This window comes from Neoarius graeffei, chromosome 28, assembly GCF_027579695.1.
Source record: "Neoarius graeffei isolate fNeoGra1 chromosome 28, fNeoGra1.pri, whole genome shotgun sequence".
In the NCBI taxonomy this organism is placed as follows: Eukaryota; Metazoa; Chordata; class Actinopteri; order Siluriformes; family Ariidae; genus Neoarius; species Neoarius graeffei.
Window position 1 is genome coordinate 13,998,949 of NC_083596.1, and position 25,858 is coordinate 14,024,806.

Here is a 25,858-nt window from a genome sequence, read left to right on the forward strand (position 1 = left end):
ATTATTTTACGGTAGTTAGTCACGAAGCACTAAAGTCCCCAGCTGTTTCTTTGTTTACTCCTCACAAAGTCCATATGCATGAAGGTTGCAACAAAATTCTTACCCAGCCATATGGTTACAATGCGCCGTGATCACTTCTTCATCTTGTTGAACTAAGATCCAGGTCTTTAAAGGGGTTTCTGATGATCTTTGTGAATGATTTAGCTGAGAGATAAGAGCCAACACAAGTGAGAATCAAGCCAACTGTTTGTTTACACTTCAACTTGCAGCGCTTCATTGTAAAGACGTGAATGAAAAGATAAAAAAAAACATACTTACACGGGCAAAAACAATCCAGGATTCATTCGGCAGCGACTTGATACCGAGGTCCTTTACCCAGCCACAAAGAAAAAAGTTGTAAGCCTCCATACTCTTCCACGCTTTCATCTGTTTTGCGGTGTAGAAGGACGTCTGCAACAGCAGATAGTTCGAGATGTCGGGGAACTCGACTGAAGGGTAGTTTTCGAGATCGTATGACAAATCCTTCTATCCCAGACTGTAGGGGTCGATTCCATTGCACATAGCAATCTTCTGAATATATCTAAAGCCAGCAATGGCTTCTAGATTACGTGCATGCTCTGATAAGTTATCGCTAATTGTTTGCACTACGGCAGCCGTTTAGACCACCAGCTATTTCACTTCCGGTAAAACCGCTAAGAAAAGTAATGTGACTGAAACCCAGCAATAGTCACAGTTGTAATTATAGGTATGGTTATAGTTATCCGTGTTGTGGGACTGGGCGCTTTGGAAATGCATTCTTAATAATTGTCTGAGAGAGTATTCAGTACTCAGTATACTCAGTGGTAAAGGGAAATATTCAGGATTCTTCTTCATGAAAGAGTAGCTGAAGTACTTGGTGTTTGAGAGACCAATTCTAGGATATCTGCCTGTAGAACTCATGGTTACTATATTAAAAGGACAATACTTTTTAGAATGAAGGTCCCCTCTAGGTACGTAGTGCACATAGAAACCTGATGGAGAGCAACATACGGAATCAACACTGCCCAGTTTTTTGAAGTGTGAAATGTGTTATTTTTCTTTTGCCATAGCAAGTGTTTCTTTACCATTTTGAGGACGGCCTTGTTCAGGGTGGGAAGGTGTATTTGTTTATTTACTTTACTTTATTGTCTCTTTTTTTTGCTGTAACGTACTGCTCATGAGTACATTCTGTAATTCTTTTAAAAACAATAAATTTTGTATAAAAAATGTGCAATTCTGAAAATTTGTGGTCATCTTTGAGGGGCGTTATGCTAATACATCCAAGTCCTGGAAAGTCTGACAGAAAATGGAAAATCTTGACTGTGATTCCTGACATAAAACTTGGTTCTGTATTTTTCATATCCATAACCTCACATGCAGGTCAACAACAATCTGTTCCTTTTGTTTTAGAGTTCCAAATGTTAATGGATGACGAAAGGATTTTACATATGTGCAACCACATATTTGACCAAAGACCACAACAAATTTTCCAGAAATTCTGTTATAAAAAAATTATGAAAATGGATTTTAAAGCTAGACAGCCTTTCGATTTCATAAAATCAGTGAAATGTACTTCTGTCTGAAATTTGGTCATTATATGATATGTTTATTTCTGTAATATCTCAAAAAAAAACAAAAAACAGGCCATTCTATGGCTGGGAAGTTATTTAATTTGAAGGGATTCCCAAGCAAATAATGTGCATGAAATCGCTCACTTTGCGCAGTCAAGCAGACAGAGGAAGTCCATGTGTGTGCGCATGCGCAGGTTTACCTTGACCGTGCACTGACAGTTACATCATTCTGTTGCTAAACGAACAGCTGATCACACCGAGGTGCTCGCTGAGCGCCGATATTTATTAGTTTGGTCCTGCGTTTCCTTTCCTTCGTATATAAAATAACATTTTTTTCTTCTTGCTTTCCGTTACTGTAGTCAGTTTTTCACGTTTTATTCACACACTCACGTCCTCTATTTTCTCTCCTGTTTCAAATTTGTATCCCATAACGCCATGCACGAATGAGGAAAGCCCACCACGTGATACATGATGTAATATCTTGTATTGTGTCATGGTGAAACAGGAAGAAATAGCAGAGAATTTAGGGCCATGTGGCCCTAAATTCATTAATTGTTCTTTAAAAAAAAAAGAATAAAATCGGAAGTCTGTGATTTGAATTCAGTAGCTTTCAATCCATTAAACAAAAATAACTGGGTGTCAGGGAAAATTCTTTTTATGACCTAAACTTGAAAAATCTGAAAGGCAGTCTAGCTTTAATGATACATTCAAGTCATTGTGTATTTCATATATATATATATATATATATATATATATATATATATATATATATATATATATATAATGTGACAAGTCATGGAATCCACGGACACATGTCGGCCAAAACGAATCCGAGAAATTCGTTTCGGCCGACATGTGTCGGTGGATTCCATGACTCGTCATATATTCGTATATATATATATATATATATATATATATATATATATATATATATATATATAAAATAAAATTCTATACACTAATTTTGATTCATGCCTTTTGAATAAAAAAAAACAGCCACAGTTCTTCTGGACGCTTTGTCACACTCACGTCTTATTATGTTTTCTTTTCTAATCTGAAAAGTGCGCTCTTGTGTAATATGCTGCTCAGATACAAATTTTTTTTCCTGTAACATTTCATTTTGTGCTGGAAAATGAACGTTTGGAACTCTAAAGTGTTTTTGTACTGACTCGATAATCTAGAAGTCATAAAAGAGAACTCTATAACCAAGTTAGTATGAAAAAAATAAGGTGCCGAAGACTTTTGCACAGTACTTTATAAACTCTACAAATAATAACACAAATGCTACTAACAACAACAACAGCAACTTGTTAGTAGCATTTGTGTTATTATTTGTACAGTTTATAAAGAATATGAAAAAAAAAAAAAAATATATATATATATATATATATATATATATATATATATGGCGGCACGGTGGTGTAGTGGTTAGCGCTGTCGCCTCACAGCAAGAAGGTCCTGGGTTCGAGCCCCGGGGCCGGCGAGGGCCTTTCTGTGTGGAGTTTGCATGTTCTCCCCGTGTCCGCGTGGGTTTCCTCCGGGTGCTCCGGTTTCCCCCACAGTCCAAAGACATGCAGGTTAGGTTAACTGGTGACTCTAAATTGACCGTAGGTGTGAATGTGAGTGTGAATGGTTGTCTGTGTCTATGTGTCAGCCCTGTGATGACCTGGCGACTTGTCCAGGGTGTACCCCGCCTTTCGCCCGTAGTCAGCTGGGATAGGCTCCAGCTTGCCTGCGACCCTGTAGAAGGATTAAGCGGCTAGAGATAATGAGATGAGATATATATATATATATATATATAAAATGTGCTCCTCAGACCCACCTGATCCATCCTGATGCCCTACTTCTGGCTGGAGTCTCATCACATCGCTCCTGTAGAGGACGGCCCCATATGCACAGTCAAAAGACACATTTAGAAGATGGTTCTGGACACTTACAGTTTTGCTATGATGGTTGAGGACTACAATTGACATGATAACTTTACACTATGACAATGAAGTGTGCTGAGATGAAATGCAGTATTACATCAAGTGCATTTTGGTTTAGCCTGAAATATGTCTGTTGTGCCCCCTGATGGCACAAACCATCAAACCATGAGTGAAAGAGAGAGAGAAAGCGAGCCAGGGAAATATTTTGGAGCAGGAGTCTGGAAAAGACAAATTAAATGCAACATAATCCTCCATGGCGAATGGCTGTTAATTTGCTGTTGAGAAGGAGGCGGGGTAGAGGGCGCTCACAAAGGCGAGCAGAACTCTGCGCACACGCACACACACACACACACACACTAGCAATCTGCTGCTTGACTGACACCCTCACTCTGGCATGGTGACACAATCAGAGCAAGGATGCACACTCTAAACCCGACACCCCCTACACCACACTCGTCCTCACAGATAAGGAACAGATAATGATTGTGCTAATCGAATTTAAACACACACACCTATACACATTTACCACAACTCACTAGCTTTTACATAAACACACGTACAGGTATGGAAATGCTTAACAAAGACTTTCAAATACATTTGTATCGTGTGCACTTGGACTCACTGATGGCTTTTAATCAGTTTGCACAAATTGTTTAGGCCAGGAGTCTCGAGGCCCCTCACAATCTTATTTCATTTGAATTCAGTCATGATGTGATTACAAATCAATTCCTGGATCTTTTTTTAATTTGCATCAATGCATACATTGTGTTTTTCCCTATATACGTATCCACTTTATCTATTTGAACACATGAATATTTGTATTTTCAGTATTGTCATGAGCAAAACCTTTTAAACCTTTTGACACTTTTTTATAGCTTTCAGTTGTGAAAGTGAAAAAAAAATTCAATATGTGCTTTTGCCAATGGTGATAGATATTAAAGAAATTTCATATTTGCCCAAAAGGAAAAGCAGACTTCCTGGAGACTGAAAGCAATTAAAACTTTACAATGTGTTCAAAGATGGCAATTTTTTTTTTTGCGATCATTTTAAAAATAATTTTTAGCGTTCTCAATAATTTTGTTTCAATTTTTAAAAGATTTATTTGAGATTAAAAAAACTATTATTTCAATATTATTTATGATTTTGTAAATAAATAAATTATTTATACAATTTTGTCGACAACGTTTAAAAAAAATTCTTTGAATGAAGGATTTATAGGTTTAATATTCATTTTATACAAATCAGTTTTTGCCCAGATATTTAAAGGGTGCCAAAATTTATGAATCACGGAGGTGACTGTTTAGAAGAAGCCAAATCAGCATCTGTGTGACTGCATGAAAATGAGTAGGAAGGACTGTTAAAGAAATAATGATTTTTAAATAATAATAATAATAATAATAAAAAAAACCTGAGGGCGGCACGGTGGTGTAGTGGTCAGCGCTGTCGCCTCACAGCAAGAAGGTCCGGGTTCGAGCCCCGGGGCCGGCGAGGGCCTTTCTGTGCGGAGTTTGCATGTTCTCCCCGTGTCCGCGTGGGTTTCCTCCGGGTGCTCCGGTTTCCCCCACAGTCCAAAGACATGCAGGTTAGGTTAACTGGTGACTCTAAATTGACCGTAGGTGTGAATGTGAGTGTGAATGGTTGTCTGTGTCTATGTGTCAGCCCTGTGATGACCTGGCGACTTGTCCAGGGTGTACCCCGCCTCTCGCCCGTAGTCAGCTGGGATAGGCTCCAGCTTGCCCGCGACCCTGTAGAACAGGATAAAGCGGCTAGAGATAATGAGATGAGATGAGACATAAAATCTTTAGCATGATGAATTGAACGTGTTGAATGTTGAATCTGCCAAAATTGAATCCTTAATTGATTCATTTCTCATCATTATGAATCATTTGATCATTCATCTAGAAAGAATGAAAGATGGAATATTGAGAGACATTGTGGGTAATTTTTTTTTTTCACTGATGTCTGTTGACGATGATGATGATGATGGAGTTTATTTTGTAAAATAATGCACAGAATACAAATATAGTGCACATTAAAATACATGGATAGCACAATAAAGTGTAAACACATTTCCATTGTGGTCCAATGTGTTGCAATTTCTGTCTCTAAGAGAGCTAGAGAGAGAGAGAGAGAGAGAGAGGAAAAAGCAGGGAGGGGGAATAGAGCAGTAGGGGATGTAATCACAGCAAGAGGAGGAGGGGATTGGTCTTAGTGTGATGTGAATGGAATCGGGAGTGTGAGAGAGAGAGAGAGAGAGAGAGAGTGTACAAATCAACCTGCCTCAGTCAGAACAACGGGGACACCATAAGGCAGTGAGAAGGTTCTGAGCAGGCAGGCAGGATTTTCTTGTTCTAGAGACAATCACACTCGAAAAGGGGAAAAGAAGACAAGACAGCAGCACAGAGAGAGATAAAGAGAGAGAAAGAGAGGGAGAGTAGATAGCAGAAAGATGCTGTCAAGGAAGAAAGGGGGGAGACAACAGAGCCCAGCAGGATGGAATAAGGACAGCCAAGCAGACATGCAGAGGTAAAACCATTTCTATTAAACTCCTCTCTCTCTCTCTCTCTCTCTCTCTCTCTGTCTCTCTCTCCTCTCTCTCTCTCTCTCTCTCATTTGTGTGCTGATCTAGAACTAGATGCTTTCCTCATTCTTGCTGAGAGCCCAATACTACCCCTGCTCTGTGTGTGTGTGTGTGTGTGTGTGAGTGTGATTTTGAAGCAGTAACAGAAAATAAGGTACGAGAACCAAAAAGAGGATGTGTGAGGGGAAATGCTTAGGAGGAAATGATGTCGAGGGCTCAGAACTGGCTGCTGTTGTCTCACACACACTGACACACACACACACACACACACACACACACACACACACACGCAGCACTTTTATGACATTGACACGGAGCCACTGCAGACCTTGCTGTAAGGATTGCAAAGCTGCAGGACTGGAGGTCGTGGAGCAGGTGAAGACAGATAGAGAAAGAGAGAGAGAGTGAGAGAGAGAGAGAAGCAGTCCAACAAAGGTAAGATGGATATGGATATGGATATTCCTCTCTTTCTGTGCTTGCATGCACAAAGTCAAATCCTGCAGATGGAACAAGGGACGGGGGCATGTATGAAAAGATGAAAAGGAGGTGTAAAAAAAAAGAAAAGAGAGAAAAAAAACTGGGGAAGGCAGTGCACATAATGTGCAGAACAATAAGAAATGAAGAGATGCTGCTAACCACTTCCGCTCTTCTGAAAGACGAGGGTGTTGTTTTCAAGGTGGCACATAGAGGGGAAAAAAAATATGAAAGGATGCAGATGTATTTTATTTCCTCCCACCTTTTTCCTCTTTTTCTCTCTGGAGTGCAGTGAGGAACTGAGGAGAATAAAGAAATATTAAAAGACGGAGGGATGAATGGAGATAAGGAGGCATCTTATATAACCAAGAGCAATAAAGACTAGAGCAAGAGGGCATGCCTTTTCATAATGGTACTTGACCCTGTGAGTGTGTGAGTGAGTGTGTGTATGTGGTGGATGATGATGTGGTTGTAGTTCCACCGCACAATGACATGCCATTTCAGGATAAATGCATTAGCCTTTAGTGTAGGGATGCTAACAATATCACAACCCTCTCTCTCTGTGCTATACACCATCTCCTGTCGTGCAGTGAGTGGCCTTGTGCATGCACGTTTCATTCTCATCCTCTCCCAGCCACACACACCAAACCACATAAAGCCTGATCGCAGATCAGATCTAAACACTGCACTCACAAATGAATCATTTATCTCTCAGTAAATCAGAGTGTGTTAATCTGCAGCATGGCGTCAGCTCGCTCAGCTGGGAGTGCTGTGTATCCTTCCGTATATATCGGAAGTGGTGAACATATGTCAGTCTGCATCGGCCGCGATCCCCTGCTGCTTGCAACGTCTCCCTTCTGCACTGATCTGAGATCAGTGTTTTATCTGCACCCGTGTCATGCACCAAAGCAAGAGATGCTGATCCAGGATCAGTGGTTAAAATTCCATCCATCTAGTTATCTGCTTTGGGCGAAGCAGCACTACAGAGGTCAGGCTTGAAAAAACATGTTAACCCTGGAGTTAATGTGTGCTTGGCTGGATTGATGAGATGATGGAATGCGAGTAACATGGCCATTATGTGTGTGTACGCATAATCCTATAGATCCATAACTGCGTACACACGTACATATTCCTAAAGGCCTGGTCGCACAATACCGATAACTATAACTATAACTATAAATAAATCAGTCCCCTGCAGTTTATGTGGTTGATGCTCACACCAGACCGATAACGATACCTATAGCCCAGGCGTGGGTTAATCGGTATTGGTGAGATTGCTTCTAGAGCGATTTTTCCAGGCCTGGACCTGATCCGATAAAACATCTGACCAATCAGGTAATTGTTTACATGTGACCTTGTCTGAGCACGTGCTATTTTCCCCGAGCATCTTTGTACATCCTTGTTGTATCATGGATCCACGGAAAATAAAAAATATAATACAAAGCACGGATCTTTTATTCATGGATATGTGATTTTCCCGTGAAATATCAATAATAAATTAAGAATAATTAAAATTAATATAAATGCAGGGGGGCGGCACGGTGGTGTAGTGGTTAGCGCTGTCGCCTCACAGCAAGAAGGTCCTGGGTTCGAGCCCCGGGGCCGGCAAGGGCCTTTCTGTGCGGAGTTTGCATGTTCTCCCCGTGTCCGCGTGGGTTTCCTCCGGGTGCTCCGGTTTCCCCCACAGTCCAAAGACATGCAGGTTAGGTTAACTGGTGACTCTAAATTGACCGTAGGTGTGAATGTGAGTGTGAATGGTTGTCTGTGTCTATGTGTCAGCCCTGTGATGATCTGGTGACTTGTCCAGGGTGTACCCCGCCTTTCGCCCGTAGTCAGCTGGGATAGGCTCCAGCTTGCCTGCGACCCTGTAGAAGGATAAAGCGGCTAGAGACAATGAGATGAGATGAGATAAATGCAGGGAGGGTATTTTAAAGGAGAACTGAAGTCATTTTTAAACTTGCTTTATTTCTTAATTAACGTGCTATTCAATTACGTTTTCAGTTTTAGTAACCTTATATCGTGACTCGTATTGGCAACTAATTGTAATTAAATATTATACTTATCGGCCTATTCGGTTTTTAGCCATGTTGAATTTAGTTCGTTTGGTCCACGGCAGGCGTCACTTATCCGCGCGATCTTCACGAGACTTTGAAACGTGAAGTGTCAGCCAGGTGTCAGTGCCGCCATTTTGAAAACTGTTTTCCAAACGGAATATTGCACAAAAACGAGTTTAAATGACGATTACTGCCTACTTTTTTCAAACTTTCCTGATTGCTACCAAAACAAACAAAACTTCTAGCTTCATTACATCAGCATTCGAAGGAGGGCGCACGCGTCTTTTGACAATGTTGGCAGATGTCGGTCACTTTGATTTCCGCTGTACGTTTTACTTCCGTCCTACGATGTCTCGCACAGGTCTCAACGAATCTCGTTTACGGCCATCGCTTTGACATATGGACTGATATATTACAGAGCATATTTCAAACACTCATAACTTGCTATAGCAGTGACAAAATAGCTATCAGAAATGCATTCCAATATTTAATAAAATGAGATAAATAGAATTTTGATAATAAAACATTTGCCTTCAGTTCTTTAATTATGAACAACAGCAGTCCAAACATTTAATTGTTTTAGACTTCTTAATTTTTTATCCGTGGTGGATCATACGTACGAAATTTGTAACCAATCTGTAATATACTGAAACGTCCGTGACCAATCCGTAAATTATTAGCATCCATGATGCATCCGTATTAAAATCCATAACCACTCTGTATTTTGTATCCTTTTTTATTATATTTCCGTAGTCCGTGACCTATCTGTATGTTATCTACCAGTGGAGTGTGTGCATGCGTTGTTTTGAAGGCCAAGCTGTACAGTATGACCCAGAATAATGTGCTACTACTTGGAAGAAACTTCCGTGACTATTCCTAAGTTGCATGTATTTATTTCCCTGAGTGTCAGGACCAAGCGATATTATAGTCGGGATTATAGTTGTGGTGTTTCTGCTCCAGACTGGAACCAAATTCAGACAGAGGTACAGTCATAGTTGTAGTTATAGTTATAGTTATCGTTGTTGTGGGACAGGGCCCTTATGGTTGAATTTTAAGATATTTTTAAGCAGGATAATGGGTTCAAATGACGGCAGACTCACAGTATAACCCTGAAAGATTCTAGAAACGTAACTGTGTCAACCCTATCATCCAGCGATCATGGATTCAAATCCCAATGATGTCACAGTCATCTGTAGCTGGGAGCCAAGGGAGTGAAATGACAATGAAGGATTTGAGAACTTGTTGTATGTATGTGGAAGAGGGTAGATAGCACTTTCCTGCTGCATGAGCAGCAGTTTGAAAAGATGCTACTGGTTGTCTTCATGACCTTCATCAGTTGGTATCTAGAGCTGGCTAGGAATTTGAAGGAGCCTAAATTGGGAGAAAAGGCAATCCTATACTACTTTGGCAACTTCAGACCATGAAATGATCCGTAATGTTTTGAATAGTGTTGGGGAAATGTGCAAAATTCAAAAAGGACATTTCAAAATTTATCTGGGCCATTTCGTAGTTAAATATTACAAAAACCTTCCATATTTTAATCTCAGTTTTACTTCTTTAGTAAGTACATCTTTGACCGACCTGTAGTGGGTTTCCCAAAAGCCTCTTAACACTAAGAGCATCTTAACTAGGAGAGAGAGTGTTCATTGTGCTGCTCGCTCGACCATTTAACGATGATCTTTGTGTTCCGATGCTTTTGGGAAACTTGGCACTGCTCTCTTAAGACCGTTATACAAATTTGAACAAATGGGGTGGCTCAAACAGTAACTCCACCCATAACCCTAACCCTAACCTTCATATGATTTTATATAACAATTTGTGTGCATTTCACAAATTTGCAAGTGAGCATAGAGGTTATCAAATAAGCTTTTTTCTCTCTTAAAAAGTGGACACTTTTTTTTTAATGTACAAAATCCATCTTATTGCACAATATAGTCCACTGCATTGAAACATGGCCACCTCCTCAGTCAGTGCATGTGTGTTTTACTCTGTTCATCATGTGCTGGTTTGTTGCACACAAAGAACACCTCATACCTCTAATGCAAGTCGGTGTCTAAATTTGAAAAGAATAATAATATTAATAATAATTTTGGGGGAAAATAATTTAAATATTCACATTTTTATATGTGCATTTAAAAACACACACACACACACACACACACACACACACACACACACACACACACACACACACATCTCTTGTCATATCACACCCTGCATATCCCCACAGGGAAACTCACCAATCCAACAGCTTGCTACGTATGAATCATGATGTCCTGCCTATTCGCAACATCAGTATTTTTTTTCTTTTTATTTTACTCACAGTAGTGTTATAATAATAATAATAATAATAATAATAATAATAATAATAATAATAATTTACTTGTAAGATTTTAAAGATCTGCTTCCTATATGGAAAACATGTCGCATTATATTGACAGTGGAAATGCTCTACTGTACATTAGAATGTGCTGCCTTAATAAAAATATACAAATACAGAATGATCTTTTCAGGATACAAAAATAGACCAGATTTACATAAAGGCTCAACTTCATTTTTTTCTGAATGAACATCTTCACCCATGCGAAACACTCTGCAGGAGTAAAATAAAATACCATACAGTACTGTGCAAAAGTCTTAAGCCCCCTATGTTTTTTTCCATACAAACTTTGTTATAGATTTCTATTTTATGACTTCTACATTATTGAGTCAGTACAAAAACATTTTAGAGTTCCGAACACTGTTTTGTTTTTTTCCAGCACAAAATGAAATGTTACAGGAAAAAAATGTTTGTATCTGAGCAGCATATTACATAAGAGAGCACTTTTCAGATTAAAAAAGAAAATATAATGAAGGCTGCTGGGTTTTGGTGCAAAATGAAGACGCGAGCGTGACAAAGTGTCCAGAAGAACTGTGGCTGGTTCTGTAAGATGCTCAGTAAAACCTACAGCTCATTTCCGCATAAAACTGCCCTTATTGAACCTGAGACTACTATTTTTTTTTTAAAGCAAAGTGTCATTTCACACCAAATATTGACTTTATTTCATTTATTATGGCTCACTGATTACTGTTTATAGTATTTTTTAAATTTTGAAACATTTAATTTCATTATGTTTAAAGCTAGACGGCCTTTCGATTTAATAAAATCGGTGAAATTTATTTCCCTTTGAAATGTGATCATTGTGATATATGTTTATTTCTGTAATATCTCACAAAATATCAGGACATTCTGTGACTGGGAAGTTATTTAATTTGAGAGGATTCCCGAGTAAATAATGTGCATGAAATTGCTCACTTCGCACAGTCAAGCAGACAGAGGAAGTCTGTGTGCGCATGCGCAGGTTTACCCTCTTCTTTTTGTTCTTTTGGGTTTTACGGCAGCTGGCATCCACAGTGTTGCATTACTGCCATCTACAGGTTTACCTTTGACCGTGCACTGACAGTTGCATCATTCTGTCACTAAACGAACAGCTGATCACACCGAGGTGCTCGCTGAGCACCGATATTTATTACTTTGGTCCTGCGTTTCCTTTCCTTCGTATATAACATAACGTCTTTTCTTCTTGCTTTCCGTTACTGTAGTTGGTCTTTCATGTTTCATTCACACGTCCTCCATTTTTCTCTCTTGTTTCAATTTTGTATCCCACAATGCCTTGCGCGAACGGGGAAAGCCCACCATGTCATGCATGACGTAGTATCTTGAATTGGGGCATGGTGAAACAGGAAAAAATAGGGGAGAATTTAGGGCCATGTGGCCCTAAATTCATTAGTTGTTCTATTAAAAAAAACTAATACAATTGGAAGTCTGTGATTCGAATTCAGTAGCTTTCAGTCCATTAAACAAAAATAATTGGGTGTCGGGGAAAATTATTTTTATGACCTACACTTGAAAAATCTGAAAGGCGGTCTAGCTTTAAGCCATTTTTTGATCTAAAGCATTTCTTTAGCATGTGCCTAAGACTTTTGCACAATACTGTAAAATAAAATAAAATAGCAATGTCAGTCGATAGATAGATAGATAGATAGATAGATAGATAGATAGATAGATAGATAGATAGATAGATATAATTTTTTTAATTACTCACATTCACTGTGGTGAAAAAGGTTTCCCTCTAAAGGAGTAAAGAAACACCAACAAAAATTAAATAGCGTTTCAGAAAAGCACTAAATCAGACGTTTTTGAGGGTGTTTTCACACCTGGTCCCCTTTAAAGGAACCAGACTCAGTCCTCTTTAAGTGGACCAAAAAGTGGACCAACAGAAAAAGAACTCAGTTCTTTTTGTGTTCACACTGTGAATTTATTACAAAGAGGACTGGGTTCTCTTTCTGGTCCAGTTAAGCTTTGATGGAGCCTCAGTCCTCTTTCTGTTCACACCAGGTCCTCTAGAGCCCTCAGACCCCCAGTGCACGGAATTCTGGGTAATTTTCTCTTGAATCAAAATGTCTGCTGCCATGCTTGCCCTGCTGTATTCTTTGATCAAAATAGTGCGGATTAAGGAAAATAAATTTATTATATATGTATTTATATATAAATAAATATATATATATATAATATTCATATATATATATATATATATATATATATATATATATATATATATATATATATATAATATTCATATATATATATATATATATATATATATATATATATATATATATAAAATATAGTTATGGGCGGCACGGTGGTGTAGTGGTTAGCGCTGTCGCCTCACAGCAAGAAGGTCCGGGTTCGAGCCCCGGGGCCGGCGAGGGCCTTTCTGTGCGGAGTTTGCATGTTCTCCCCGTGTCCGCGTGGGTTTCCTCCGGGTGCTCCGGTTTCCCCCACAGTCCAAAGACATGCAGGTTAGGTTAACTGGTGACTCTAAATTGACCGTAGGTGTGAATGTGAGTGTGAATGGTTGTCTGTGTCTATGTGTCAGCCCTGTGATGACCTGGCGACTTGTCCAGGGTGTACCCCGCCTTTCGCCCGTAGTCAGCTGGGATAGGCTCCAGCTTGCCTGCGACCCTGTAGAACAGGATAAAGCGGCTAGAGATAATGAGAGGAGATAATATAGTTATATTTTTGTGGCCGACTCATCAGTCAGTAAGTTCAGAGAACTGTAAAGCGGCTGTGGTAAGTTCCAAAAGGACGTTGAGTTTCCCTGCTACAGTCACGTCACGTAACCAACTACGGCAAACGAAGAAGTTTAAACTACAGTGAAAAAGGCGAAGTGAACCCGGTGCGCTTTTTGTTCACAATGCGCAGATTAGGCGAACCGTACCATTGATTTTTAGCGAACCGTACTGAGACCACCTCCTGAGGTGGTCTCAGTTCGGTTCGCTTTAAAGGGGTCTGGGTACGGTTGGAGTGTTCACATAATGCGCAAAAAATGCTGAGTCATCGATCTGAGTTCGGTTAGATGGCTGAAAGGGACCAAGTGTGAAAACACCCTAAAGCTGAATAAGGCCTACTGGGCTTTAAAGCAAGCTTCCCATTTACATATAAAATGCAGCCAGTCAAAAATGTCACCAGCAGCAGAGTGTTAGGTAAGTACAGAACCTGTGATGTGTGGTCAGCTGAGTGTTAGGCACCCCCACTGCTGCACACACACACAGAAAATCAGCAATGTTAGAAGAAGAAACCTTTATTTGTCACATGCAAAATTCAAGCACAGTGAAACTCATCCTCTGCATTTAACCCATCTGAAGCAGTGAACACACACACACACACACACACACCCAGAGCAGTGGGCAGCCACACTACAGCGCCCAGGGAGCAGTCAGGGGTCCGGTACCTTGCTCAAGGGCACTTCAGCCCAAGGCCGCCCCACGTCAACCTAACTGCATGTCTTTGGACTGTGGGGGAAACCGAAGCACCCAGAGGAAACCCATGCAGACACGAGGAGAACATGCAAACTCCACACAGAAAGGCCCTCATCGGCTGCTGGGTTCGAACCCGGAAACTTCTTTCTGTGAGGTGACCGTGCTAACCACTACACCACCATGCCGCCCACGTTCCCCATATAAATATCAATCTATACTGAATAGCTTTAATGTCTTATTTTCTTTTATTAAAATCCACACCATTAGTTGTAGCATTTCTAACTCACGGTGTAAATCTCACCTCAGAGACACTGGTGTGGCCCGAGTGCATTTGAGAATTTACAGCTCAGGGAGGAATAATTGAGTGAATATTCACTGCAGGTTAAAATTTATAAGACGTGTTTACATTTCTCCCCTTATCTCTTGTTTATACCTATGAAAATGAGGTCAGTGTTCGAATGTAAAAATACCATGAGTTGTAATGGAACTTCCTTTAATGGAACCACTTTGCACCTCACCGTCTCACACCAACACACTAAACATGGTGTGTGTTGTGTTAAAATGGCATGCTTACAGTGGTGCTTGAAAGTTTGTGAACCCTTTAGAATTTTCTATATTTCTGCATAAATATGACCTAAAACATCATCAGATTTTCACACAAGTCCTGAAAGTAGATAAAGAGGAATTTTAGCCCGTTCCTCCGTACAGAACAGCTTCAACTCTGGGATGTTGGTGGGTTTCCTCACATGAACTGCTCGCTTCAGGTCCTTCCAAAACATTTCCATTGGATTAAGGTCAGGACTTTGACTTGGCCATTCCAAAACATTAACTTTATCCCTCTTTAACCATTCTTTGGTAGAACAACTTGTGTGCTTAGGGTTGTTGTCTTGCTGCATGACCCACCTTCGCTTGAGATTCACTTCATGGACAGATGTCCTGACATTTTCCTTTAGAATTCACTGGTATAATTCAGAATTCATTGTTCCATCAATGATGGCAAGCGGTCCTGGCCCAGATGCAGCAAAACAGGCCCAAACCATGATACTACCACCACCATGTTTCACAGATGGGATAAGGTTCTTATGCTGGAATGCAGTGTTTTCCTTTCTCCAAACATAACACTTCTCATTTAAACCAAAAAGTTCTATTTTGGTCTCTTTCATCCACAAAACATTTTTCCAATAGCCTTCTGGCTTGTCCACGTGATCTTTTGCAAACTGCAGATGAGCAGCAATGTTCTTTTTGGAGAGCAGTGGCTTTCTCCTTGCAACCTTGCAATGCACACCATTGTTGTTCAGTGTTCTCCTGATGGTGGACTCATGAACCTTAACATTAGCCAATGTGAGAGAGGCCTTCAGTTGCTTAGAAGTTACCCTGGGGTCTTTTGTGACCTCACTTTGCTGGTCGACCACTCCTGGGGAGGGTAACAATGGTCTTGTATTTCCTCCATTTGTACACAATCTGTCTGACTGTGGATTGGTGGAGTCCAAACTCTTTAGAGATGGTTTTGTAACCTTTTCCAGCCTGATGAGCATCAACAACGCTTTTTCTGAGGTCCTCAGAAATCTCCTTTGTTCGTGCCATGATACACTTCCACAAACATGTGTTGTGAAGATCAGACTTTGATAGATCCCTGTTCTTTAAATAAAACAGGGTGCCCACTCACACCTGATTGTCATCCCATTGATTGAAAACACCTGACTCTAATTTCACCTTCAAATTAACTGCTAATCCTAGAGGTTCACATACTTTTGCCACTCACAGATATGTAATATTGGATCATTTTCCTCAATAAATAAATGACCAAGTATAATATTTTTGTCTCATTTGTTTAACTGGGTTCTCTTTATCTACTTTTAGGACTTGTGTGAAAATCTGATGATGTTTTAGGTCATATTTATGCAGAAATAGAGAAAATTCTAAAGGGTTCACAAACTTTCAAGCACCACTGTAAGTATTAGGTGCTTTGACCTAAATGATGGAAATTGGTGCAGGCAGTATAGTACGACTGATGACAGAGACATGTGCTTTATGTACTCCAGTGTGTTTTCTGCTTTAGACAGCGGGCTCTTTGAGTTGCAATATTATGGGCATTAATGTGTATCTGTTTAGGCATGTGTACTGTATGTCTCATACTCTCCATCTGTCTGATCAGGCAGAAAATTTTTCTATAGCCCAAGCTCCAGAGGCAAGCAGATTTCTCGTCTGGGTAATTAGTTTTTAATTCTTACTTACCCCAGCAGATACGTATGTTCAACAACAAGAAAAAGAAAAAAAAACCCTACTTCTTATTGACTACACAGAGCAGAGTTACTGCTACCACCCTGGTGTTGATTATTTTCCTATAACGTCACGTCAGACAGTGTGATGTTTATTCCTCTTCCACCACAACAATTTGCTGAATGATATCATACTTTTTATACATTTAAACACTATCTGGCTAAAAATATGTAGACATAATACTTATATGTGCTTGTTGAACATCCCATTCCAGATTTAGTCCCCATTTGCTCTTACCTCCACTCTTCTGGGAAGGCTTTCCGCTAGATTTTGGGGCATGGCTTTATGGATTTGTGCTCATTCAACCATTAGTCAGGCAGGAGGTCTGGGGTACAGTAGGTGATCCAGTTCATCCCAAAGGTGTTCAGTGGGGTTGACGTCAGGTCTCTGCACAGGACACTCAAGTTCTTCCATTGAAACTTTGGCAAAACGTGTCATCACGGAGCTCGCTTTGTGTAATAGGGCATTGTTATGCTGGAACAAGTTTAGGCCCTTTAGTTCCAGGGAAGTGAAATTGTAATACATACAAAGACATTCTATACAATTGTGTACTTCCAACAGTGTGGCAACAGTTTGGGGAAAAACCACATATGGGTGTGATGGTCATGTGGCTGTACCCGTATAGTCTAACTGTGGAACATCCATGAAACAAGGTATTTCCTGTTCGCGTTTACATTATAGCAGCTATTAATAGATGTTTCCTCATCAGTTTCTCTTTTTTTGTGTGTTGAATAGTGTTGTAGTCAAATCAAGACCAAGTTATGACCAAGACCAGAGTGTACTGAGACCGAGACAAGACCAAGACTTTGAGGGATTGAGACCAAGTCAAGACCAAGACCAGAGTGTATTGAGACTGAGACAAGACCAAGACTTTGAGGGGTTGAGACCAAGTCAAGACCAAGACCAGAGTATATTGAGACTGGGACAGGACCAAGACTTTGAGGGGTTGAGACCAAGTCAAGACCAAGACCAGAGTGTATTGAGACTGGGACAGGACCAAGACTTTGAGGGGTTGAGACCAAGTCAAGACCAAGACCAGAGTGTATTGAGACTGGGACAGGACCAAGACTTTGAGGGGTTGAGACCAAGTCAAGACCAAGACCAAAGCAAGCCGAGACCGAGTCAAGACCAGGACCAGACCAGTGGGTGTGAAGGGGGGTGGGGAGGGGTGACGGCCAATAACAGTAATATATATTTCAAATTAGCAACGAGTCATGTTATTGGTTGCATTTGAAGCAGGAAGTATCACATCCGATCACACAAATTATGTTAACAAATAAATCAGACAATACACAGGCAATTTAGTGAAATCCCCACAGTTGTGGTCTTGACCAGTCTTGAGATAAAATTCTGAGTCTCTATGTCCAAGACTGGTCTCAAGTACTACAACACTAGTATTGAAGTAAAAAAAAAATACAGCTTGTTTTGTTATGAGACAAGTATTTCCCATGTTGAAAAGGAACAGTTTTGCAGTACCTCTAGTGCCTAGTACCTTGTACCACTAGCACGTCCAGTACCTCTACGTCTGCGCTGATACTAGAGACTGCTTCCAAAAATGTTCAATAAATGTCTCCTTACAGAAAAAGATCTGAAGTGTCTTATTCTGCTTATACCACAGCGATTTCCCAACAATTACTTACAAAAGCTTACTATATTTATCAATGACACGCACACATTTTAACAGTTCCGAGTAAGACTGAATGTTATGCAACGTCTATGAAACACATTAGTTCCAGTTATCACTTATAGTATAGCAACAATAAACATTCATTTCTTCACCAGCATCTCATTTTCACTCTCCAAGTCTCTGTCTCGAAGACTTTCCTATCCTGGGAAACTTTGCAAAGCACCATGACTGTTATAAAGCACTGACACCTGAGACTCCTTTCATAAATGTTAAATATCTACTCGCAAAAAAAGAAAGTGTAAAACAACACTTAAAAATCAGTATATTAGTAAGCTTAGATTATTCGATTCAATTCAGTTCAACTCAATTCAATTTTATTTATTTGTACAGCACTTTTAACAACAGACACTGTCACAAAGCAGCTTTACAGAAATATATAAAATCTGGATATAAATTTTATGTATATAAATTCTTAAATTTATTTCTAACAAGCAAGTGAGAAGGTGACAGTGACAAGAAAAAAGTCCTTGAGAGGACATGAGGAAGAAACCTGGAGAGGAACCAGACTCAAAAAGGGAACTCATCCTCATTTGGGTGATACCAGATAGTGTATCGTGCAACCAGGAAATTTATTATAGTATTAACATGAAGTCTATTTTGATGCAGTCAACAACTGCTTACTGATGGAGACTTGAGCTCATGGTGATTGCAGTCCTAAAGTTATCATGGCAATTGTAGTTCTAAGCCATGTTTGGAGTGTATTAATTGCAGTCCAAAATCATCTTCAGGGTTTCTAAGTGCATCTGATTATGTGGAGCATTTCCATACAAGCCATTTTGTATGAGATGTTACTAAAGAAGCAATAATGAGGGCATTAATATACAAGTATTGCCAGAACTACTGTCCAAGCCTGTGATAAAAATAAAATATATTTTTAAACACCATCTGACCAATCATATCCCCAAATTCAACAGCGATATATATAGAGAGGATATTACATGGTTGCACGAAGATATGAAGCTTATCTTCGAGTGGTGAAGGTATTCACAAGTGAGTGAAGCGAATGAGTGATATATTTTTCAACATGCCACCGTGTAATGCTCTTTATATTATATGAACACATCAAAAAATAAATATGCAATTTAATCAAAAGAATTTTAATTTTGAATCGGTTCGCCATTTTGACAACACACATCTAGTCAGCAGGAAAACACTGGGAGTGACGTCATCGGAGCGAAATATCGAGAAATGCTATACATGCAGGGCACATTTTTGATGGAATAAAAACGTGTGTTCTATTCCCTTCTAGTGAGTTTCATTCATTTGGTGTGATAGCATGCAATATTGTTAGCATATCACTTATCCTACGTATATTACATCACTCTACTCAATGGAGAATGAGCGTTGTATATGGTTTAAGATATTTCATGGTTGTCAAGACAACATGACGTCGCCCGTCTGAGCTGATGTGATTATTCAATGAGAAAGCTTTCTGCTGTGCATGCATTTCTGTGCAGAAGCATTTCTTTGTTCACTGGGAAAGAGAAAGATGCGTTGAACAACCGAAAGGCTACCAAAACTTCTGTAGATATTCTTTACACTGATTTAAAAGAGAAAAACAGACCAACGGACATCGAAAAACTGGAAAAGAGACACATCGGAGACGTAAAACTTCTGCACTAGTGAGCAGCTATGACAATTTGTAAACAAACATGTCCGCCAGGTTTGCTTCGTTAAAAACAGAAGATTTTGAGAGAATTTTGAAAGCGAAAAATGCGTTGAACATTTGAAAGGAATGTGTATGTATTACAATAATAATATTGGCTGGCTTTTTTTCATGGTATATCAGATATATTCCATTCAGCTACTAGTCTTCGACTTGTTCAGTATCATGGAATATATCTGATATACCATGAAAAAACCCAGCCAATATTATTTAAATATATCACTCAGATCTGTGATGTATTTTGTATGAAAAATGTAAGTTTTTCAACACGAGAAGATAAACTTCATATCTTCAAACCAACATGTGATTTTCTTTTTATTATATCGACACATTCACAAACAAAAAAGCACCCAAATTTATCAGAACAATTCATCGATTTCCTCACAACTGACATATAGAGATTTATGTCACGGTTTTGGTTCTCCGTGTCCCGGATGTAGCTTGCATGAAAAATATGAGTGGTGTATTTCCCAGTAAAAGTCTCATTTCTATATATGTGATATATTTAGGTCATAGGGCGGCACGGTGGTGTAGTGGTTAGCGCTGTCGCCTCACAGCAAGAAGGTCCTGGGTTCGAGCCCCGTGGCTGGTGAGGGCCTTTCTGTGCGGAGTTTGCATGTTCTCCCGTGTCCGCGTGGGTTTCCTCCGGGTGCTCCGGTTTCCCCCACAGTCCAAAGACATGCAGGTTAGGTTAACTGGTGACTCTAAATTGACCGTAGGTGTGAATGTGAGTGTGAATGGTTGTCTGTGTCTATGTGTCAGCCCTGTGATGACCTGGCGACTTGTCCAGGGTGTACCCCGCCTTTCGCCCGTAGTCAGCTGGGATAGGCTCCAGCTTGCCTGCGACCCTGTAGAACAGGATAAAGCGGCTAGAGATAATGAGATGAGATATTTAGGTCATATTGCTCAATCGATTTGTGTGTGCACAGATTTAAGTGTTCCAACTGCCTCTTTCGGGTGCATTTCGACAAGCTACTCTCCAAGATCCAAATTTGAACAAAAGCGAAGCCATGCTGCATTAAATGAAGAAGAAAGACTCCTTGCATTAATGCAGCGTTTTTCCCAGAGCGCTTGTTTGTTTTGCAGACCAGGATTCTCTACCTTGTATAAGCGAGAATGGAGCATTATTGTAATAAGGATAACAGAGGCTCATTTGTATCTCCTTGTACAACAATAAAAAAGCAATGAACCATGGAGCGGAGGGGAAAATGAAGATATTTTATTGTTTTGTTTATTTTTTATACACGGTATAGTACTTCTGATGGGTTTCCTGCTTACAGGGATAATGGTTCATCTCGTGTGGGATTTGAGCTCCAAGCTAGCTATGTGAAGTTCACTGGATGACTGGATGAATTTACATATCAAATCTCTTTTATGTACAAGCTCGCGGGTAGCTGAGTTTTGCATAAAAGTTGCCACTAATATTAGATTTCCTAGTAAACCCATCAGCATAAATAACGTGTGTGTGTGTGTGTGTGTGTTCGTGTTCCTCTAACTATTCCCAGAATAGCCTTTCAGCAACGAGCCTACTTCTGTTACATTACAGCATGCAGCATAGACTCTTACACACTGAAGCGTGCACATAACAAAGAGGATCATTAATGCCATGTCTGCAGAAGCGTTCGAGTTTAGTGCAAAAGTTTGTACCCCCTATGGTTTTTGAATAGGAGAAATATGAGACATCAAAGGTATTTTGTCTGTATTACAATTTCTCCATGAAATGTCTGTGTATCCTGCAACCAGAACCGTGTGTGAAGAAGGAAGTGTAATAGATCTGTCAGAGTTATGGGAAGATAATTACAAACGATTCCAGAATATTTCTCTAATAGTCACATTTACTGCAAAAAGATATCTTAGCACGTGAAACGATCTTTAATATTGACAAATAACTAAAAAAAAAAAATCTTATTCATTCTGTTTTTATTTTAGATACCTTACACATTTCTAGCTTTAATTTTCTTATTGGTAGATAAGTCTTTAAAATTAGACAAATTATCTGCCAATAGAACATGAGTTTTTCAGGATCAGCTAGAAATAGGTTTAGTAATCGGATATTTGGTTTATTGTAATCATAAAACATGAGAAAATTCTTACTTTATTCAAGTGTTTTATTTGATAAGACATCTTTTTTTGCAGTTGTAATATTTTCACTTGTAATATTTTAACATACTGTACTTTTTCACCACTTTTGTGACCTGCGGTTATAAAGATGTCTATATTGTCTTTATTTTATCATAAGGGGTGTGCAAACTTTTGCACTCAAGTATTTATTCTGAAATGCTATTCATATTTGTGTCTGAGTGATATCATGTTGGAGCAGTAATGCCAGCATATACTATCCCTACACACACACACACACACACACACACACACAGAGTACTGGATTACTGAAGAGAGAACAAAGCTTTCCACAGCGGCTCAGATGGAGAGGATCAATAAAGTTGATCGATGTCACTTCATCAGATGAGATCGATGAGTTTCGTTGCTGCTTATCTTGAACCCTGACACCTCTTCAAAGCCAAAATGGTTACAGGAGAGCCCTGTTTTTGTGAGCGTTATAGGAAAAACAGATTTATGAAGATGGGAAGTGTTACTGTACTTAAGTACATTTTAGGTATCTGTGTTTTGCTTGGGGTTTTCTTTTTATTTACAACTTTTACAAAAGACAAATCGCCACTTACTATTTAAATAATATTGGCTGGCTTTTTTTGTGGTATATCAGATATATTCTCTTCAGCTAGCATGATACTGAACAAGTCGAAGACGAGTAGCTGAATGGAATATATCTGATATACCATGAAAAAAGCCAGCCAACATTATTATTATTATACATACACATACCTTTCGGGTGTTCAGCAGGTCTTTCTCTTTCAAAATTCTCTAAAAATCTTCAATATTTAATGAAGCAAACCTGGCGGACATGTTTGTTTAAAAATTGTCACAGTCGCTCGCTAGCGCGCAAGTTTTACGTCTCCAATGTGTCTCTTTTCCAGTTTTTTTAATGTCCGTTGGTATGTTTTTCTCTTGTAAATATGTGTAAAGAATATCTCTTGTAAATATGTGTAAAGTTTTGGTAGCCTTTCAGTTGTTCAACGTGTCTTTCTCTTTCCTGGTGAACAAAGAAATGTTTCTGTGCATGCGCAGCAGAAAACTTTCTCCTTGAATATTCGCATCAGCTCTAACGTGTGACATGTTGTCTTGACAATCATGCGATATCATAAACCATATTCAATACTAATTCTCCACTGTGTAGAGTGATGTAATACACGTAGGATAAGCGATATGCTAACAATATTGCATGCTATCAAACCAAATGAATGAAACCCGCTAGAAGGGAATAGAACACGTTTTAATTCCACTGAAAAAGTGTCCTGTATGTATAATAATACTCTATATAGCATTATTCACGTTTTTTTTTTTGCATTAGATAGGTGATTTTTGTTGTTGTTGTTGTTGTTGCAGCATCAGACAACTTCATGCAGTTGATGAAAATTCCTAACAAACGTTATTTTTTAATGGATGTAACAAGAACTTGAAGGTTAGTGATTCCTTCATCTCTGTATTTGAAAGATTTCTACATTTTACACTGGATGGAGTCTTTGCACACATACATGCAAAGCTTAGTGTCTTATACCAAAATGGAGGAATTAAGACAAAGAAGAGAAAAAAAACACACACACACACACATACATAGTCAAAAGTTTGTACACCCTTACTAATTCATAGGTTTTTCTGTATTTTATATTTTCTGCATTGTAGAAAGACAACAGAACTATGAAATAACACATGGAACATATATGGAATTGTGTGGTTAATAAAAAATGTGTTAAAAAACACCCAAAATGTTTCATACTCTGATTACAGATGCTTCAAAGTAGCCAGCGTTTACCTTGATGTGACACTTTACACACTATTGACATTAACTGGTGTGTCTCATCAAAAGTTAATTAGTGGACGAGTTTCTTGCCTTGCGTTTGTGATCAAACAGTAAATAATAAATACTAAACATACAGTAAATAGCCCTATTCCACACCACAACTGTAGTAATCCATATTATGTCAAGAACCGCTCAACTAAATAAAGAGAAACGACATCCATCATTACTTTAAGACACGAAGAAGTGTCTTTTAATTCATAAAATTCATGAAAAAAAATTTAATTAGAAGGTGTGTCCAAACCTTTTACTGGTACTGTAGCTCCTAGTGACCTAATAAATATCACACTGTAACCTTGGATACCTAATAGCATACAAGCTGGTACTGTCAGCGTGATGAACATTCTGACTCTTGTTTGAGAGATTAGGGAGATACTGCAGCAGTCATGAGTTGATGTTTGCCCTCGTTCCTTGGTTCCGTACAAAAAGGAGCACTAATTTATCAGTAACGTAAATCAGTGTATCGTTTGAGATGTGGACATCTTTGACATTTGTGACTCTTTTTTTCTCTTTTATCTTCTTATTTTAAGTTCCCTTCTGGATAAATCATACACATTTCACATATAATTACGTGAATAATATGATCACATGCGGAGAACAAGGTGCATTTTACCATGAAACTGAAAGTGCACATTGAAGTGTTTAGTGAAAATCATGTTAAAAAAAAACCTATGTAAAAATCACTTGAAAATCAATGAATCGTGCAAAAATCACATAGAGAAATAAATGAAGTGTGAAAACATTACACACACATCACACACACATCACATCACATTATCTCTAGCCGCTTTATCCTTCTACAGGGTCGCAGGCAAGCTGGAGCCTATCCCAGCTGACTACGGGCGAAAGGCGGGGTACACCCTGGACAAGTCGCCAGGTCATCACAGGGCTGACACATAGACACAGACAACCATTCACACTCACATTCACACCTACGGTCAATTTAGAGTCACCAGTTAACCTAACCTGCATGTCTTTGGACTGTGGGGGAAACCGGAGCACCCGGAGGAAACCCACGCGGACACGGGGAGAACATGCAAACTCCACACAGAAAGGCCCTCGCCGGCCCCGGGGCTCGAACCCAGGACCTTCTTGCTGTGAGGCGACAGCGCTAACCACTACACCACCGTGCCGCCCTGAAAACATTACATGTGAACAAAATGTGAATCATATGTTTTATACAGCGCCATCCACAGTTATTGGCACCCCTGGTTAAGATGCGTTAAAAACCTTAAAATAAATTCAATTTTTATTGCAGAAGCATAATCTCACACTGAAAAATTGTAGAAAAATTTAACCCTTAACTCAAGTGAATTTAAAAAAATCCCTGACTAAGAAATAATTATTTTTCATAAAATCACCTGTTCCACAATTATTGGTACCTATAACAATTCCTAGAAAATAAATGTAATTGAAGCATTTCTGTCATTTCTACTGTAGTTTATACAGTTGATCAGAGTATCTAAGAACCGTTAATTAGTAATTCATCACATCCTGTTTCCCTGGAGTATAAATATGATGTGGGCGGCACGGTGGTGTAGTGGTTAGCGCTGTCGCCTCACAGCAAGAAAGTCCGGGTTCGAGCCCTGTGGCCAGCGAGGGCCTTTCTGTGCGGAGTTTGCATGTTCTCCCCGTGTCCGCGTGGGTTTCCTCCGGGTGCTCTGGTTTCCCCCACAGTCCAAAGACATGCAGGTTAGGTTAACTGGTGACTCTAAATTGACCGTAGGTGTGAATGTGAGTGTGAACGGTTGTCTGTGTCTATGTGTCAGCCCTGTGATGACCTGGCGACTTGTCCAGGGTGTACCCTGCCTTTCGCCCGTAGTCAGCTGGGATAGGCTCCAGCTTGCCTGCGACCCTGTA

The 25,858-nt window shown here is 39.4% G+C and overlaps 1 protein-coding gene across 4 annotated transcripts in view; it reads left to right on the forward strand.

Annotated features, from left to right (window-relative positions):
• Positions 1-5,773: 5,773 nt before the first annotated feature.
• Positions 5,774-25,858, forward strand: part of zmp:0000001168 (signal-induced proliferation-associated 1-like protein 2) — a 182,821-nt gene continuing 162,736 nt past the window's right edge. For 2 of the 4 annotated variants that reach the window (XM_060912400.1, XM_060912399.1), the window contains exon 1: positions 6,388-6,533. The gene's annotated coding sequence lies outside the window, so the exon portion shown is untranslated. Of the gene's footprint in view, positions 6,044-6,387; positions 6,534-23,526; positions 23,603-25,858 lie in introns of those variants that run through there. The other 2 variants (XM_060912398.1, XM_060912401.1) reach the window with 2 other exon arrangements.